This window comes from Alexandromys fortis, unplaced genomic scaffold (genome assembly GCF_014885135.2).
Source record: "Alexandromys fortis isolate MF-2015 unplaced genomic scaffold, M_Fortis_MF-2015_v1.1 scaffold_375, whole genome shotgun sequence".
Lineage (NCBI taxonomy): Eukaryota > Metazoa > Chordata > Mammalia > Rodentia > Cricetidae > Alexandromys > Alexandromys fortis.
Genome location: NW_026068279.1, coordinates 434,780 through 451,096, shown reverse-complemented (window position 1 = coordinate 451,096; position 16,317 = coordinate 434,780). Strand labels below are relative to the sequence as shown.

At 40.5% G+C, this 16,317-nt stretch overlaps 1 long non-coding RNA gene and 1 pseudogene across 1 annotated transcript; both read left to right on the top strand.

The window, feature by feature from the left end:
- The first annotated feature begins 216 nt into the window (after nucleotides 1–216).
- LOC126494726 (uncharacterized) lies at nucleotides 217–14,503 on the top strand. The gene is made up of 4 exons (XR_007590053.1): nucleotides 217–377; nucleotides 4,093–4,314; nucleotides 5,677–5,779; nucleotides 14,297–14,503. It is a non-coding gene; the product is annotated as an uncharacterized lncRNA (long non-coding RNA).
- LOC126494725 (serine/arginine-rich splicing factor 3-like) lies at nucleotides 12,563–13,488 on the top strand (annotated as a pseudogene).
- Nucleotides 14,504–16,317: the final 1,814 nt, after the last annotated feature.

Here is a 16,317-nt window from a genome sequence, read left to right as displayed (position 1 = left end):
ACACACACATGCACACACACACAAACACACACATGCACACACATGCAAACACAGGCACGCAAACACATACATATGCACACACACAAACACAAACACTCACACATGTATGCACACACACCTAGACTCATGGTGTCCCCGTTTCTTGGAGTTCACATAATAAATACTTGGTGAAAAAGCCTCTATACAATGAAATACATGTGTAAGATTGATGGGGGAAGGACATTGGTTAATTATAATAAAGAAACTGCCTCGGCCCTCATAGGACAGAAAATTAGGTAGGCGGAGTAGACAGAAGAGAATTCTGGGAGAAAGAAGCTTAGTCGAGGAGTCGCCATGATTCTCCCACTCCAGACAGACGCAGGTTAAGATCCTCCCTGGTAAGCCAGCTCGTGGGCTACACAGAATATTAGAAATGGGTTAGAACAATATGTAAGAGCTAGCCAAGAAGCAGCTGGAACTAGCCGGGCCAGGCAGTGTTTGAAAGAATACAGTTTCCGTGTAATTATTTCGGGCATAAGCTAGCCATGCGGGCGGCCGGGTGCCAGGGACGCAGCCCCGCCGCTCCTATTTCAACATAAGATGGTACTGGATAATGTATTTTCTGAAAAGTAATTAGGAAAAATGAGTAGAACCACTTTGCATGTAATATTGAAGAAATAAACGACTTTATCTCCTACTTTAAAGAAAAACTAATTTTTTCAATAAAGCAAGCTATTGTTGTGTATGTTTACATAATAATTCTGACCTCATAAATGACGAGTATGTAAGTGTAGAAATAAGATCTGGGTTAAGGTATTATACCCCCAAGTTTCCTCAGCCTAAACAAGTGTTCCTTTGAAGGGGGAAGAAGCCACATAAAATAAACCCGAATTAACCTAACTATGCAAGCAACTGATTCTACCACAAGGTGGCAGCACATCCCCACCGTAGCGCCACTAACAGGCCCCAGTGTCCAAAGGAAACCTTGACTTGAGTGAGATTGCTCCCTGGCCACATTATAATCCATTGTGTGTGTCCTTTCTCTACCCTAGAACCTCCAAATTGTGGTTGGTGCTTAAATAACTGACCCCAAAGAGAAATAAAATAAGCCTTTGCCAAAACTCCAAACTCTCTCTGACTGACACTAACCTTTTAGGATCTTCCCTTGTCTAACCTCTTGACAGCAAGATACTTGGGATAGATGATGTCACATATATTTTAACTGAAATTATTTTGTTTGCTTTTGCTATAAAATCACTGGATAGTTTTGATAATATTGTATTATATAAGTAGATAAACATTTGCTTCTTTAAAATCGGTTTCCTTTTAAGACGGAACCCTGTCAAGTTACTAACTTTCTTGAACCTGGGGTGTTGTTACATTCTAGACTTTCAGTCCTGTACTGGCTGTTTTTATGTCAACTTGACACACGCTAGAGTTATCAGAGAGGAATGAGCCTTTTGAGGAAAGGCCTCCATGAGATCCAGCTGTATCGTTTTCTCTCAATTAGCAATCAAAGCAGGAGGGCCCAGCCATCTGTGTGCTCGTGGTCCTGGTTCTTTAAGAAAGTGGACTGAGCAAAGCCATGGAAAGCAAGCCAGTAAGCAGCACCCTTCATGGCCTCTGCACCAACTCCTGCCTCCAGGATCCTGCCACATTTGAGTTCCTGTCCTGACTTCTTTCAGTGATGAACAAAGGTGTCGAAATGTAAGCCAACTTGCTTACACCTCCCTGCTTGCTTTTTGTTTTGTTTTGTTTTTTTGTTTGTTTGGGGTTTTTTTTTTTTTTTCAAGACAGGGTTTCTCTGTAGCTTTGGAGCCTGTCCTGGCACTAGCTCTTGTAGACCAGGCTGGCCCGCTTGCTTTTTGGTCATGGTGTTTTGTCACAGCAAAAGAAACCCTAAGATAAGTTCTAACCTAGTCTTGAGCATGTCCACCAGGATGGCAAGTCTCCCTAATCCACTTATTAACATTGGGGCTTGTGTGGATGTGTACCATGTGACAAGCCAGACAAAACGGCAGACTTGTGAAAGCTACCCTGCTCTTCCTGCCCCCTTGTCCTTCAGCACAGTCCACACCCATGAACACTTTGCGTAAGGCAGAATGCTAAGGAGTGAAGGGAGCAGGCAAAATCACCTTGGCCTGAGAACAGCCATTTTGACATCAGACACCCATTATACCTGCGGCATAAAATAAAGTTAGGTTCCCAAGACCTAGGGGAGCTGAGAACTTTCCAGCGGCCGATCAGCGTCCTTCTTAAACCATAGAAATAGTTATTAGGCATCTTTAGTTCTTTAGAAGCATGGCTGCTCCTAACAACAGAAGGAACAAATGGATCTGATTGGTTGGACCGAATGCCTTGCAATGTATGTCAGTTGGCAATGATGGAAACCCCAGGAAAGTTCCTAATCCTTAACTTCTGATTGGTGAAAACTGTAACTGTAACTTGACAATTTTTTTTTTAATCTTTATGCTTAAAATCCCACTTCTGGCCCTGTTTGGAGCTGTCAAAAGAAACAAGGTTCCTGAGTTCTTGTCCCTATAGCCCTGATGGATCAGTGACCCGCTTATGTGATGATTTAATGAAATCTTTGGAACCCCTAAGTTTTGTCTTTCTCCTTCCTTGTGGTTCATAATGCGCTAGGTGTAACACCACCAAATCAACTAAGCAGGGCCCATATGAGCTCACAGAGACTCACGTGGCAAGCACGGGGCTTGCATGGCTCTGCACCAGGTCCTCTAACAGCCATAGCACTGTTAATCTGGTGGCATTTGTGCGACTCCTAACAGTGGGAGCAGATGTGTCTGACTCTTTCCTGCTCCCAGGACTCTTTTCCTCCTATTGTGTTGCCTTGTCCAGTCAAGGCTTTTGACTTGTCATATTCTATCTTGTTTTATCTTGTCTGGCTATCATTTCTTAGAGGCCTGACCTTTTCTGAAGAGGAAACAAGCGAAGTGCATCTTGGGTAGAGAGGAGGTAGGTGGGAGCTGGGGAAAGTAGAAGAAGGAGAAACTGTGGTTGGGATGTATTGTATGAGAGAAAAATCTATGTTCAACAAAATAAATAAAAATGAAGTCTTACATGAGTGCTCCAATAATGTAACTTATACTTTATATATCCCCTTTGATAATTGACCACAGTGCATAATACACTTAGAGTCATCATTATGTAACTTGAAATGTATTCGTTATACTAACCTGGAAAGGAATTTTCAGCAACCTTGCCTGTCTAGCCCCACTGTAACGCAGTATCACTGTCCCTCTCTTTGAGGAAAAGATGCTAAATCTGGTCTACTTGGTGTTAGTTCACCCTTTCAGAAGAAAAAAAAAATGGATTGACTTGGGCTTTGAAAGAACTTGTCTAAATGACAAATGCCATTAACTTGTAGATCTCCTTTGAGGACTATTCTGGACAGGATCTGAATAACTGCTCTCCTTCTCTCTTCTGATAAGAAAGCAAACAAGAACACGGACTCTCGGAGCTGCTGTTCTAGGCAACTGCTAGGCAGACCCATAGTCTAAGGAAAGTACTGGACGAGACTTGCAGGAGCCAATGGCCCCAGTAGGAGGGGACTGGCCTAAGCTATTCTGGAACAAGCAGTATGAACATCGCAGCTTAAGGCCTGAGATGTAATAATTTCTCAAAGTTGATCTTGAAAACAAAATTACAGAAGGCCCTCCATCCTTTCTACACCAGGGTCACACCCTCCACTGCAGCACCCTTCATTTTTAAGGGCTTTGGTCACCCAAGTGTTTAATATTAAAGATCTCTACACATTCTTCTGTCCTGAAAGGCCAGCCCTTAGCAAATTCTGTATCAGAGTCAGATATCTGACTGTGGCCTCTGCCGTATGGAAGCACAGCCTGATCCTGGAGCCTGTTGAGTCAGAGCAGAACCCTGTCTGAAATTACAAGAGGAGACGAGAGTTAACAAGGACAGAGTGACAGGTCTGGGGGCTTCTGAGGGTGTCAAGGGGAGCAGCCAGTAAGGCTTTGTCTAAAGAAGGTTTTCATCTTGTGTTTGCTTCTTTAGTCCAGTTTATCGACTCCCCATCCATAAAGTGTTTTGTAGATGCTGATCATACCCTCCCTGCCTTTTCCTTCTGTCCTCTAGGGAGGTCTGACACACATCTCTCCTGGATTTTCCTCAGTGACTTCTTCCCAAACTGTTGCTGCTGCTGGACCATCTGTCAGGCTTCCAGCATCTGCATCTCTCTCTCCCAGCAGGATGGGGACTCAGCCCAGGGATGATGCTGCAACCACAGTGGAACCGTGAAGCCAACGAAAGGGCCAAGGAGAAAAAAGCTTATTTTGAGACTCACAGAAGAAACTCCAGGTATTTGCTCAAGATTCAGATAACCAAAATATATATGACAGAATCTATGAAACATAAATTTATTTTAAGGAGCTAATCCTCACCCCTAGTGATCATGAATTATGCCCTCCATGAAAGAACTATAAGGGGCTGCCATCAAATATGTCCAAACATGCTGAAGATCACTGAATAAAACCTTTCTAGTTTCAGATATAAAACAATGGAATTCAGAGTTGAAGATGAAGGGGCCTTTACATACCCTCCTCCTCACCCATGATTTCAACACTTAAGTTTGACCAACACAAAATTAAAGTGATCCGACAAAAAAATGCATCATTTTGAATATCTACAGACTTTTTCTTGTACTTACTAAATAATAAAGTTTAGCAACTATTTGCTTAGCACTTATATTATATTAACTATGATATGCTATCAAAAGATATTCAAAGTATATAAGCTTTATACAAATACTACACAAATAAGAGTAAAGAAATTATGCGTTGCAGAGTTTGATAGCCCTGGGTAAGGTCTAGAACTAAACTTTCATGGATACAATGGGGCAACTCTGTGTGCATGGATGTGTGTGTGTCTGTCTGTCTGTCTCTGTCTCTATCTTGTGTCTGTGAGTGTCTGTATGTCTGTGTGTGTCTGTATTGTATGTGTCTTTGTGTGTATTTATGTATGAGTACAGCACACATACACATAAATATGATTGGGTAAACTAGAAGAGTTAATGTTTACAGAATTAAGATCTTTTAAGAAGAACAGGGGTTCAAATAAGGAAAGACATCTATTGTTGTTGATGGCGGTCTTAACTGTAGTTGGACCTTGAATGTGACTGAAAAAAAAATGCAAAAAGTGATCAACAACAGAGAAGTAAGAATTGTCATTAACACTAAAAGGAATAAGCCAAATTATTTCTAAGTGATTTGAAGATGTCAAGAGAAATAAAAGTAGGTATCCAGTAGGAAAACTGTTGAGTAAGGACAATTATATGGATTCCATGCAAAATAAAATAAAATAAAAGCACGTAGGAGCAGAATATCTGAGCCAGGAAAATCCAAAAGCAGAGCCTGCATCAAATTGGTTTTATGTGTTATCAGAAAGCACTTGTCCTGGGGGGTATGGGCTATTTTGTGGGGAAGGATTTGACATACAAAAGTGCATCCTTAATTCAATATAAATTAGAAAGCCTTTGCAATTCCTACTAAGAGGGCAGTTCTGATAAGCTGCAACCAATGAATAAGCGCAAGGCTAAGTACAGCAAGAGGCACCACTATTTTGTGTCTACGTTCCTCCAATCAAATAAAAGAATCACACTCTCAGCTGTTGGGGGTCTGTCCCTCACCCTCTAATCTACCTTTAATCCCACATTGTCCCTAGGGAGAAGACTTGAGGCCTGGCCTCTTTCAGCTTCCAATTTATGCAAATATCTCAGATTATCAGAAATTGTTCTGGCTTCACATCATCAAAATTTCCCTCACAGGTCAGTTTTTTTGTTTGTTTTATAAATGAAGTTATTCAGTAAGTATCTTATGTTTGCTTTTGCTGCAAAAAAAAATTAAAAACTGGGAAAACAAGGGTAATGAAGAAGAGCATTTACCACAATGTTGATGAATATTGGGCTTCCCGAGGGACACTCATCAACTGCAAATAATTCTAGTGCAGTTTTAAAGGAATGTGGGGACATAAGAACTAAAAATCATCTGAACTCTAAAACACCCAGATTTGCAGGTTTTTATCTGCACAAAACAGATGTTCACCGTGAACAGCCCTAAGTAACTAACAAAGTATCAAAATAAATACAAATAAACATCTAGCTCTGTCCAGTAGAATAAGAAACAAAAAAATAATCTTCAAACGTGTGTGTTTGCTTATAGAATTTTTGATATATAACAATATAGCTAATAACATATCTGCACACTTTCCACTAAGATCCCAGTATACTAGATACAGAGTAATTAAGTGATCACTCTTTTTGTTTTCAGAATCCTGTAAATCTGACATTCTCCCCAAACAATGTTATGACTTCGGCAAGCAATTCCATGATGACTCCTGTTTCCTTTTCGTTTTATACCACTCTGTGCCCCTGGTCTCTCATCTATGTCCCTTTCCTATTCTCTCTCCCAAGTATATGAAGGGTTAGAGACCGCTCTCCCTACTCCTAGTCCACACCGGAGGAAATGAAAACAAAAGAGTAGAGCTTCCCCCGCCTGAGGCTCTGCATGGTTGATTTCCATAGGAAACAATCAACTTGACTCTGACGTGCTTGTGTGGCTTTCCGAAGCCGCCAGTTGAGGGGGAGGTGGAAAGTAGGGGTGTCCCTGCCTGCTGCTTTAATGAGAGTCGGAACTGGGACAGTAATCATGACAGATGGCATATGAATATCAGACTGGCACCTTAGCAAAGTTTTTCTTGAGCCTGCTGAGGACAGAGAGGTGTCCAATCAACTGTCTCTGCACCTGACATGCTCCAAGCAAGAAAGAACCCACACCTACCCTGGCTGGTTTGGGGAAAGACTTGCCATCAAAACACGTTTCCTTCCAGAAGCACTGGTTTGTTAGCGCATGCTCATTAGCTGAGCCATTCCTAGAATGGTCACTGTGCCTGACATTGGATCTCTTGGCTCTTCTGGGTAGAAACCTCACAATGTTTTCCCAGGTCAGCAGCACCAAGATCTAACACCTTCTACTATTTGGTAAGCCATGTCAATGCCCCGTCTTAAATGTGTTCCCTTAACAATGTTCTTATATCAAGATAACACAGTCACTTCCAAATGGGGGTTTTGTCCATGGCTTCTTCTTTCAGTAGAGCTTTATATGAAATTCTTCTCTCTTTACAGTTCTGCTTTATCTGAATTATATTTTTGACACGTAAACATTCTTCCCTGGTAATGTATGTTATAATTTGTCCCTCTAATAAGTATACATCTTTAAAAAAAAAAACTCAGAAAAGCTTTATGATGTTTTCTTTTCTGTTTTTAGACATTGTCTTAATTAGTAAATAAGAGTGGCTTCTAATTTTGGAGAATTATCCTGCCTCTGTCTTCCTAGGGCTGGAAGTACAGGCATGTGTTACGCTGCTGTTACAGGCTCATTTTATGCTTTTCATGCTGAGCCTGGATTCTGATGACAATTTTTAAAAATGTCTGTGGAGATGATTTCATTGCTCTCCTTGCTGTCTCTAGAGATTATAGATGTATCTGAAGCATATAATACATTCGTCTTTAGTTAATGCCCAATACAGCAAGCAGAAGCCAATACAGCATTTTCAACAGTGAGTAACGAAATTATGCTTACAGGTTACTATTTGTTTAGTGCATTGTGTGCCTTCTGTTACATAGAAAATACCTCTTATTATTAAAACTGTCTCAAGAGGGCGACAGAGATAAGGAAGACTGAAGCTTAGGTATGCAGCTTACTAACCACTACATAAGTGGTGACCACTAAGAATGGAGCTAGAACCCTGGTCCAACCCGATGAGTTCAGCAGACCTCTGTGTTCCATGAAGATGATGAATTCACCAACACACTTCTCCTGCAACTCCAGATATTTGCAGTTTCTTCACTTCTGAGAGCAGTTTAGGAGATAGGAACCTTTTATGGAAACTTTGCTGTTTCCCTACAAGTTTAAGGTAGAAAATAGGCGAAAATAAAATGTTATAGATTCAACCCAAAATTTTCTTCTACAAAAGAAGTACATGAGGTGTAAATATTACAACTCTATGAAATACTTAAAAATCATAACCAGAAGCCGGGCGGTGGTGGCGCACGCCTTTAATCCCAGCACTCGGGAGGCAGAGGCAGGCGGATCTCTGTGAGTTCGAGGCCAGCCTGGTCTACAAGAGCTAGTTCCAGGACAGGCTCCAAAACCACAGAGAAACCCTGTCTCAAAAAAAAAAAAAAGAAAAAGAAAAAAATCATAACCGGAGGGAAACTTAATTATTAAATGATTGCATACAACAACCGGTCGTGAAAAGAACATTATTAAGGACGAGTGGTCCTTGGTTTTAATTCTCTAGACCAGAGTGAGATGGGTTAAGTTCATTCTGTTCATTCACTAGCCCAATTGAATTAAAACACTATAGTCAGCCTAGATATTTAGCTGTCTTAAACATTATTCTGTAATGTTTTGTGTCCTTCAACATCTTTAATAATTCAAATAGGGGATATCAGAAGTGCCTGAACTATATATAAGTAAGTTTAAAAATTATCTTTTAGATGATTAAAAGTGCATGTAGTGATATCAATGATCAAGGCAAGTTGTGGGCAATAGAATATAGAGTTTGTGGATGTTTTCATTGAGTATTCTAGAGTAGTAAAGTATTGCTCTTAATAAGCTAAATAATCTACTGTTAAGCATGTAGGAAGAGAGGCAGGTGATGGAAGATTTATCAGAAAAATCAGAAACTCAACAGTGGACATCTGGATAGAAGAAAGATACATTCTTGCTCAGAGTCACAGTATCTCTTCAAAAGAGAATAGGAGAAAAATCCAAATTGTTTATCTGTCCGAGCAGTTAGCACAGTTAGCATGGCTGCCCCTGGTCCTTCAGACTAGACAAAAAGCACTACATTGTTTGAATATTTTTTTTAATTAATTGATTTTGAAAAACTTCTCCCTGTTGGAGCTTTTGCAAAACAAAGGCAGATAAACAAAGTTCCATCTTCATCTGAGCCCTATGTTTCTGCAACGCTGAAGGCATTAAACCATAATCCCTTGGGCCTTAGGGAGCTGCCACACTTTGACTATGACCCTTAATCCTCTCTTATAGGTCCCCTAGAGTAAGTGATGCTGTGCTAACGGCTCGGATGGGACTCTGGTCACATCTGGTCCCAGGACTCTATGCTCTGCATAGAAACAGAAGGACAGATAAACAATTTGGATTTTTCTCCTATTCTCTATTGAAGGGTACACCTTATTATGCAATGTGTGTGACCCCCGACTCCGTTTGTCCGCTAATGTGATTATATGCTAATTTGAGTTTTATTTTGCATCTGATTTTCATGCTATTTACTTTATTTTCAAACAAGCTAGGGTCCTCTCAACTATGAGTCCCATCATCCAGTACTGGGCATCAGTCCTTCCATGCTCGGTGACAAAAGAGTAGGTTTTTCTTTTCCTCTCTTTTTATTGCTATTTTATCCATCCTCAAAATGTCATTTGTTCAGACCCTGACAAACATATATCATTGAAAATGGAAATTTCTAGCCAATTTAATATTTTACTAGAGAAATATAACAACCTATCAGTGGATTGTGACTGAATTTGATAGATTTTATTTTACTTTTCTGTTTTCAATAGAAACATAGAAAGTGCATGTTCACTTGCTAAACCTCCAAATGGTATAGTCATTCTGTGTGAGAGATAGAATTATTAGATGTGTTTTAAAGGCAAATTAGTTGAGTTACTGAGAAATGGTATGTTCTTAAAGCTAAAGTGTTAATAAAAAAGCAGGACTGGGATAAGTTTCCTGTCATTTGGTGAATAAAAGTTAAAAATGAAAACACAAAGTACATGAGCATACCAAAATACATTACTATTAAAATAATCTTATCTAAATTCAATGCAAAAGATTGTTGTGCCTCTCAAACCTATACTTTCGGACATCTCAGGTCAGAATAATTATAATCAGAGCAACAAATATAAGAAGGACAAAGGGGTAAACAAAACAATTAGCCATCATTTTTGAAAATTTTATCTTATTTTTTAAAATTGGTTTGCTTGGTTTTTCTCTTTGGAAACACAAAATTCCTTCAAATACATAATTCTTTCATTCTTCTCCGAAACCCTGAATGTAGTGACTATTACAGAACAACTTAAGATGGGTTTAATGCAGATGATTTGAGAAAAGTAACCTAAGAAGTCAGTTTATTAACCAGTTTTAAAAAGATAAAAATGAGGATTGGAGGTACGGTTTAACAGATTACGGCACTTGCTGTTCTGGTAGAGAACCTGAGCTCAGCTCGCAACACCCACATGGCAGCTCATAACCTGTTCTCTCCAGTTCCAGAGATCCAATGCCCTCTTCTGGCCTCTGTGGGCACCAGACATGTAACAGTGCACAGACACACATGAAGGAAAAATACTCGTGTGTGTGTGTGTGTGTGTATAAGCAAATATTTAGAAAAAGTTAAATATATGTAGAACAAGTATGTAAATGTCTCTAACGAAAGGCAGAATGTGATTGGTTTTATTGAAAAGGCCACATAGTGTCATGGATACTTAGGTCTAAAAAGAAAAACCACAAAAACAGAGCCCTACTGGCTTCAAAGAACCTTCTGAGGAAACATCCTTATTGAAAGATAGATGCTAACTGCGCCAGCAGAGAGTACGGCAGAATGGGAACCCATAAAATCTTTAATGGTATAAGTAGGGGTTTCAACAAAGTAAATTATTATTGCCTTCAAAAACCCAAAGAACAGGCTATACCTTGCCAAAACTGTATATACTCTTCAAAAGAGGAAGCAGAAGGGTGGAGGTGGAAGACGCACAGCAGTCAGAATGGGTTCAGATTGCACCTCCATCCAGAAATTGGGGGAAAGAAAGATCAGAGAAAAGTTGCTTTCTTCTGACATGGCCATAAAAAAAGGACAAGAAATAAAACAGTAAAAACCCCTCCTGGCCTAACAGTCATTATTGTGAGCACTGTTGGCCCTCATTGTGTTCATAAGCTTGTGGCCAACCCTAACGGCAGGCCTAGCTAGCACAGATGGGGCTTTTCAACCTAGCCTGACTGTCTATTCTCTGGCTAGCATCAGACTCCAGCCAACACAAAACTCCCCTCTAATGGTAATTGAATCCACACTTTTATAGTTCATTACCTCTCTGATAGATTAGATTAGATTAGGCTGAGCTGTGGCTGCTTTTGCCAATGGTTTGGGTTGGAGCAAAGAAAAGGAGAGGAGGCTGAACTAGGGAGAAAAAATTAAAAAAAGCGTATGACAGAGTGATCTTTCTTTCCAGCCACCAATCTATTTCTTTTCACACCTTCTCCAGCCCATGTGCGTGCGCGTGCGCATGGACACACACATACACCTCTTCTGAATGTCAAAAATCAAAAGTTGTCATAAAATTCAAGAACGAAAGTGATATCTCAGAACTGAAGACAGTCTTGCCTAAACTGCTTTGGTTAAAATGAAGATACTGAAGCTCAGATGAAGAAGGATATTCTCCAGATTCTGAAGCCAGAGACCCCAGAGGTGGTTACCATGAAAATGTACTATACAGGACTATATGCAAGAGAGATTATTGAAGTGAGTTAATTTGACAGACAGGTCCAGTCGTGGGTCTCTGGATGCACTCCTGTATGCAGTGAGGCCACATCAGTCCTGTGCACCCCCAATGTGATTGAGCACAGCACAGATCAGCAGCTGGCAAGACTCCTCCATGGGCAATTTTGACTCAGAGATACTTTATGCTCTGACACAGTCAAAACACCAAGATTTTGAGTTCACTCCCTGTACAACCATCCTCACGTCTCTTTTCCTAGGCACCAGAATTGCCCTATGCTTTCGGGGTTTTCCTTGCCTGTTCAAGCTGGCTTTCCTTTATCCTTCACGGACATCTTCTAACCTTGAACTCCACCCCTTCAAAAAATGATCTTGCTCATCTAGTCCAGTTATTATCTGCTGCTCAATCTCCTAAAGTGATTTCCTTGTTCTCTTCTTTACATTGGCTTAACACCCTCTACACACACACACACACACACACACACACACACACACACACACACACGGTAACATATTTCCTCTATGCAGTAACCTTGGCTTTTTATTTTCATGAACTGAAAGACTTAGAAATTCATTATCATTTTTATGCAGGTCTTCATTTTCTAGGGCCACGGATAAGGGGATTTAAGATAAATCTCCTTAGACAGTGGGAACTGGAGGGTGGTTTCCAAATGTGTTTGCCCATTTGGACCCTGGATGCTCAAGAGCAATAAGCAGGAATCCTATAGAGTGCTCCTGGGGAAGTCCAGGCCCACGGCTTCATCTCGGGAAAGCTGCATTTTCCTAGAGAACGGTTCTCATTGCAATGTTGGAGGGATTCCCTTAGAATTCAAAGAATGGATTATTTCTGCACAAATTCTGATTAAAATGGGTTCCCCAAACCTCAGCCAAAAAGATTAACAACTGCTCAATCTCCTACAACCAGCACATCTTCGTAAATAACTCCTAATCTCCCTACTGTTAGTTTATCTGCCAAGCATTAAACAGAAAGGCTAAACCTAAACTTGTATTAAAAATAATGACATGAGATTTCGTGGACGCCAGGGCATTGAGAGCATCTGCGGAAGCAGATCGCGAGGGTGCGGGTGGGCCTCGTCGGAGTGTTGGGATTTGAGCTGCGGTTCTCGAACCCAGGATCTCGAAATGCATCGTGATTCCTGTCCATTAGATTATAAGGTGTATGTAGGTAATCTTGGAAACAATGGGAACAAGACTGAATTAGAACGGGCATTTGGCTATTATGGACCGCTCCGAAGTGTGTGGGTTGCTCGAAACCCTCCTGGCTTTGCTTTCGTTGAATTTGAGGATCCCCGAGATGCAGCTGACGCTGTGCTGTCCGAGAGCTAGATGGAAGAACACTATGTAGCTGCCGAGTAAGAGTGGAGCTGTCGAACGGGGAGAAAAGAAGTCTGAATCCTGGCCCAGTTCCCTCTTGGGGTCATCGCCCTCGAGATGATTACCGTAGGAGGAGTCCTCCACCTCGGCGAAGATCTCCAAGAAGGAGAAGCTTCTCTCGAAGCCGGAGCAGGTCACTTTCTAGAGATGCGAGAAGAGAGAGGTCTCTGTCTCGTGAGAAACCACAAGCCGTCTCGATCTTTCTCTAGGTCTCCTACCCGATCTAGGTCAAATGAAAGGAAGTAGAAGACCAGTTTGCAAAAGAAGCGGTGTACAGGAAGTAACTTCATTTGACAGGAGTATGTACAGGAAACTCAAGTTTTGTTTGAGACTTCATAAGCTTGGTGCATTTTTAAGATGGTTTAGCTGCTCATGTTCCCTTAAGCAAGACTGAATTTGCTTTGAACTTTAGTTTTTCATAGACTGAAATAAACCTAGATCCTGCCCAGTTAAAGTGTGATGCACTAATGATAAACCACTGATGGAAATTGAAAAAGCTAGTTCCTTAGCTGGATTACAGTCGGGAGCTGTGGGTGTAATGATAAGCAGTCTGTAAAAGCTGCTGTTAACACAAGTTAACAGGGAAAGGGTGGGACCTGCACTCTGAAGACTTTCAAAGAGGTTCCTCGCTGTTTGCTATCTATGGAGGAAGCTGTTTGTAACATTCTTTATTTGGAAATGGAAGACTAAGTTACCAGTTGGTTTAAGGGTACATTGTAGAGCTGAACCTTTGAGTTACTGTGCAAGATTTTTTTTTCATGTTGTCATTTGTAATATGTTTGTGAGAGTCCTTGGGATTAAAGTTTTGGTTACAAAAAAAAAAAATAATGACATGATTCAGCACTCTGGCTCCTGACAGTTGTTAAGCTCGGAGTAAGGGACCTATGAGTCTCTTTTTTCAGCTAACTCTAACCAAGGGTATATGAGCATTTAGAGAAGGAAGTAAAAGGACCCTGCCTAAATTTCAAAATTCCCAAAATCCTCAAAAAAATAGAAATAAAAATATTAAAAAATAAAGAGTTGCTATCATCAGAATAAACATAAAATCCCAAAATAACAAGCACACAGAAGTTCCCAGAGGGATATGAGCTGTGATTGGTCACTGGCTATAATGAGGAAAAGTCATGAGCTTCCATCGTCACACTACGATATTTACAAGTAACCCAACAGAGTGGCTAGAAGAGGAAATTAGTTATCGAAAGGCTGGAATTCGACTCAGCTACTGTTCACTTAGACACCTAGTGTTCTGATTAAAAATCAAAATAATGCTTGCCATATTGCCAACAAGAAGCCATGTGTCAGGTTTTATTAATTATAGTCATGTTATAGGGAAGATAGTTGAAATCCGTTAATGTTTGTCCTTTGTTCTTACTTATAGGAAAAAGGGGAGCCAGACACGCAGTTGCTCAACACCTTTGCAACCGAGACTAAGTTCAGGCCATTGATAATAGTCACAGATTATTGTCTCGCACCATAAGTTTGCCTTGCCCTCTCTATGTCTACCCTCACTACTTAGTCTCTGTCCTCATATGGCTCAAATGTAACCATAAGGGCAGGATCTAGAGCAACAGCTTTTGAGAGTAAATAAAAGCTACATGTTTAAACTGCTGAGAAACTAAGTTTCTGAGTCCTTGGTGCTGTATATATATGTTTTCCCCCAATGAATCTTATTTATTATTTTGAGATTTTTTTTGTTTCTTTTTTTATTTTTTTATTGAGATTTTTTTAATCAGAGAAAAACTAGACTTCTATACTTCTCAAGCCACAATTGTTGGTTTTTGTTTTACAGTTTTTTGCTAAGTAGTCAGACAAGTGCCACAATATATTACTACATAAGTACACAAGTTTTTTTTATTGAGCTCTACATTTTTCTCTGCTCCCCTCCCTGACTCTCCCCTCCACTTCAGCCCTCTCTTAAGGTCCCCACACTCCCAATTTACTCAGGGGATCATTTTTTTTTACTTCCCATGTAGATTAGATCTATATATGTCTCTTTTTGGGTCCTCATTGTTGTCTAGGTTCTCTGAGATTGTGATTTGAAGGATGGTTTTCTTTGCTTTATGTTTATAAACCACTTATGAGTGAGTACATGTAATAACTGTCTTTCTGAGTCTGGGTTACCTCACTCAAAATGCTGTTTTTTAGTTCCATCCATTTGCCTGCAGAAGTCAACGTGTCATTAATTTTTTCTGCTGTGTAGTACTCCATTGGTACACAGTATTTTCATAGCTGTCATTTCAGTAACCCAAGGGTACAGGGACAATTCAAGTTCTCATAAACTATGTAGATCTTAATGAGAGATTCAAATTTTAGCCACAAAGATCAAAAGCTTCTAGAAACCAGAGAACTGTTTTCACTTTCATGCTAATTTAATACAGAGCAAAGTGAATTATAATTTTGAAGTGTCTCTGTATCACAAGTACTTTCATATATGATGGGGTTAGGATTCAGAGGTGAAATGGCTTCCTTTGGTTCGTGTGATTGAACTCCTGGTCCCCAGCTTATGGTGATTATTTGGGAGGGCTGTTGAACTGTTAGAAGGTGGGTCACAACTACTCAGAGGTTCCTGAGGACAGGCCTCTGTGGGTCATAGTAGAGTACTGCCTGTCGTTACTTAATCTTGCTGTAATGAGCTGAACCCTACCATCCCAGACATTGCTGACTGCAATAAGCCACGAAAACCATGAATTAAAATGAACCTGCCATCTCTTTTTTTTCTTCTCTTAAGTACTTTGCCTCAGTAATGAGAAAAGTAGTATGTAGGGACCACCCTTGTCCATGACTTTCCCTTTTACTCATCACCTCCAAGATGTTCTTGTGGTTTTGTTTTTTCGTTTTTGAGAGTTTCATAAAGTGTGTTTTGATCATATTCACCCCTTCTCTGACTCTTTCCAGGTCTATTCCTCTGCCATTCCTCACCCACCCAGCTTCGTGTCCTTTTTCAAGGAAATTAAACGCTATCAATACCAATTTATGCCACCCAAATATTCTTGAATGTGTTATCTCCCACTGGAGTGTGGTCGGCTTTCCAGAGGCTACACTCTTTGAGAAATCCATCTCTCCTTTTCCTGCTAGCTAATAATTGCCAGTAGTTCCATGGCTAGGGGTGAAGTTTTCCGTACATCTCCATGCTGGTCATTTATTTATTTATTTTTGGTCTGTCCTGAGCTTTCACAGTTCTTGTGAATGCCATTGCGGCCGTTATGTCTTCATGAGCGGCTGCTCTGCTGTGTTCTGAAGAGCCTGCTTTCATGTCGTCATCCTTCACCTCTGGCTCTTACGCTCTCTCTGTCCTCTTTCTCTAACGATGCCTGGGAATTCTAAAGTCTCTTCTCTACACCTGGGCAAGCTGTGTGTCTCTGAGTTCATCTCCCTCTACTGAACATAGAGGTTTCTCTG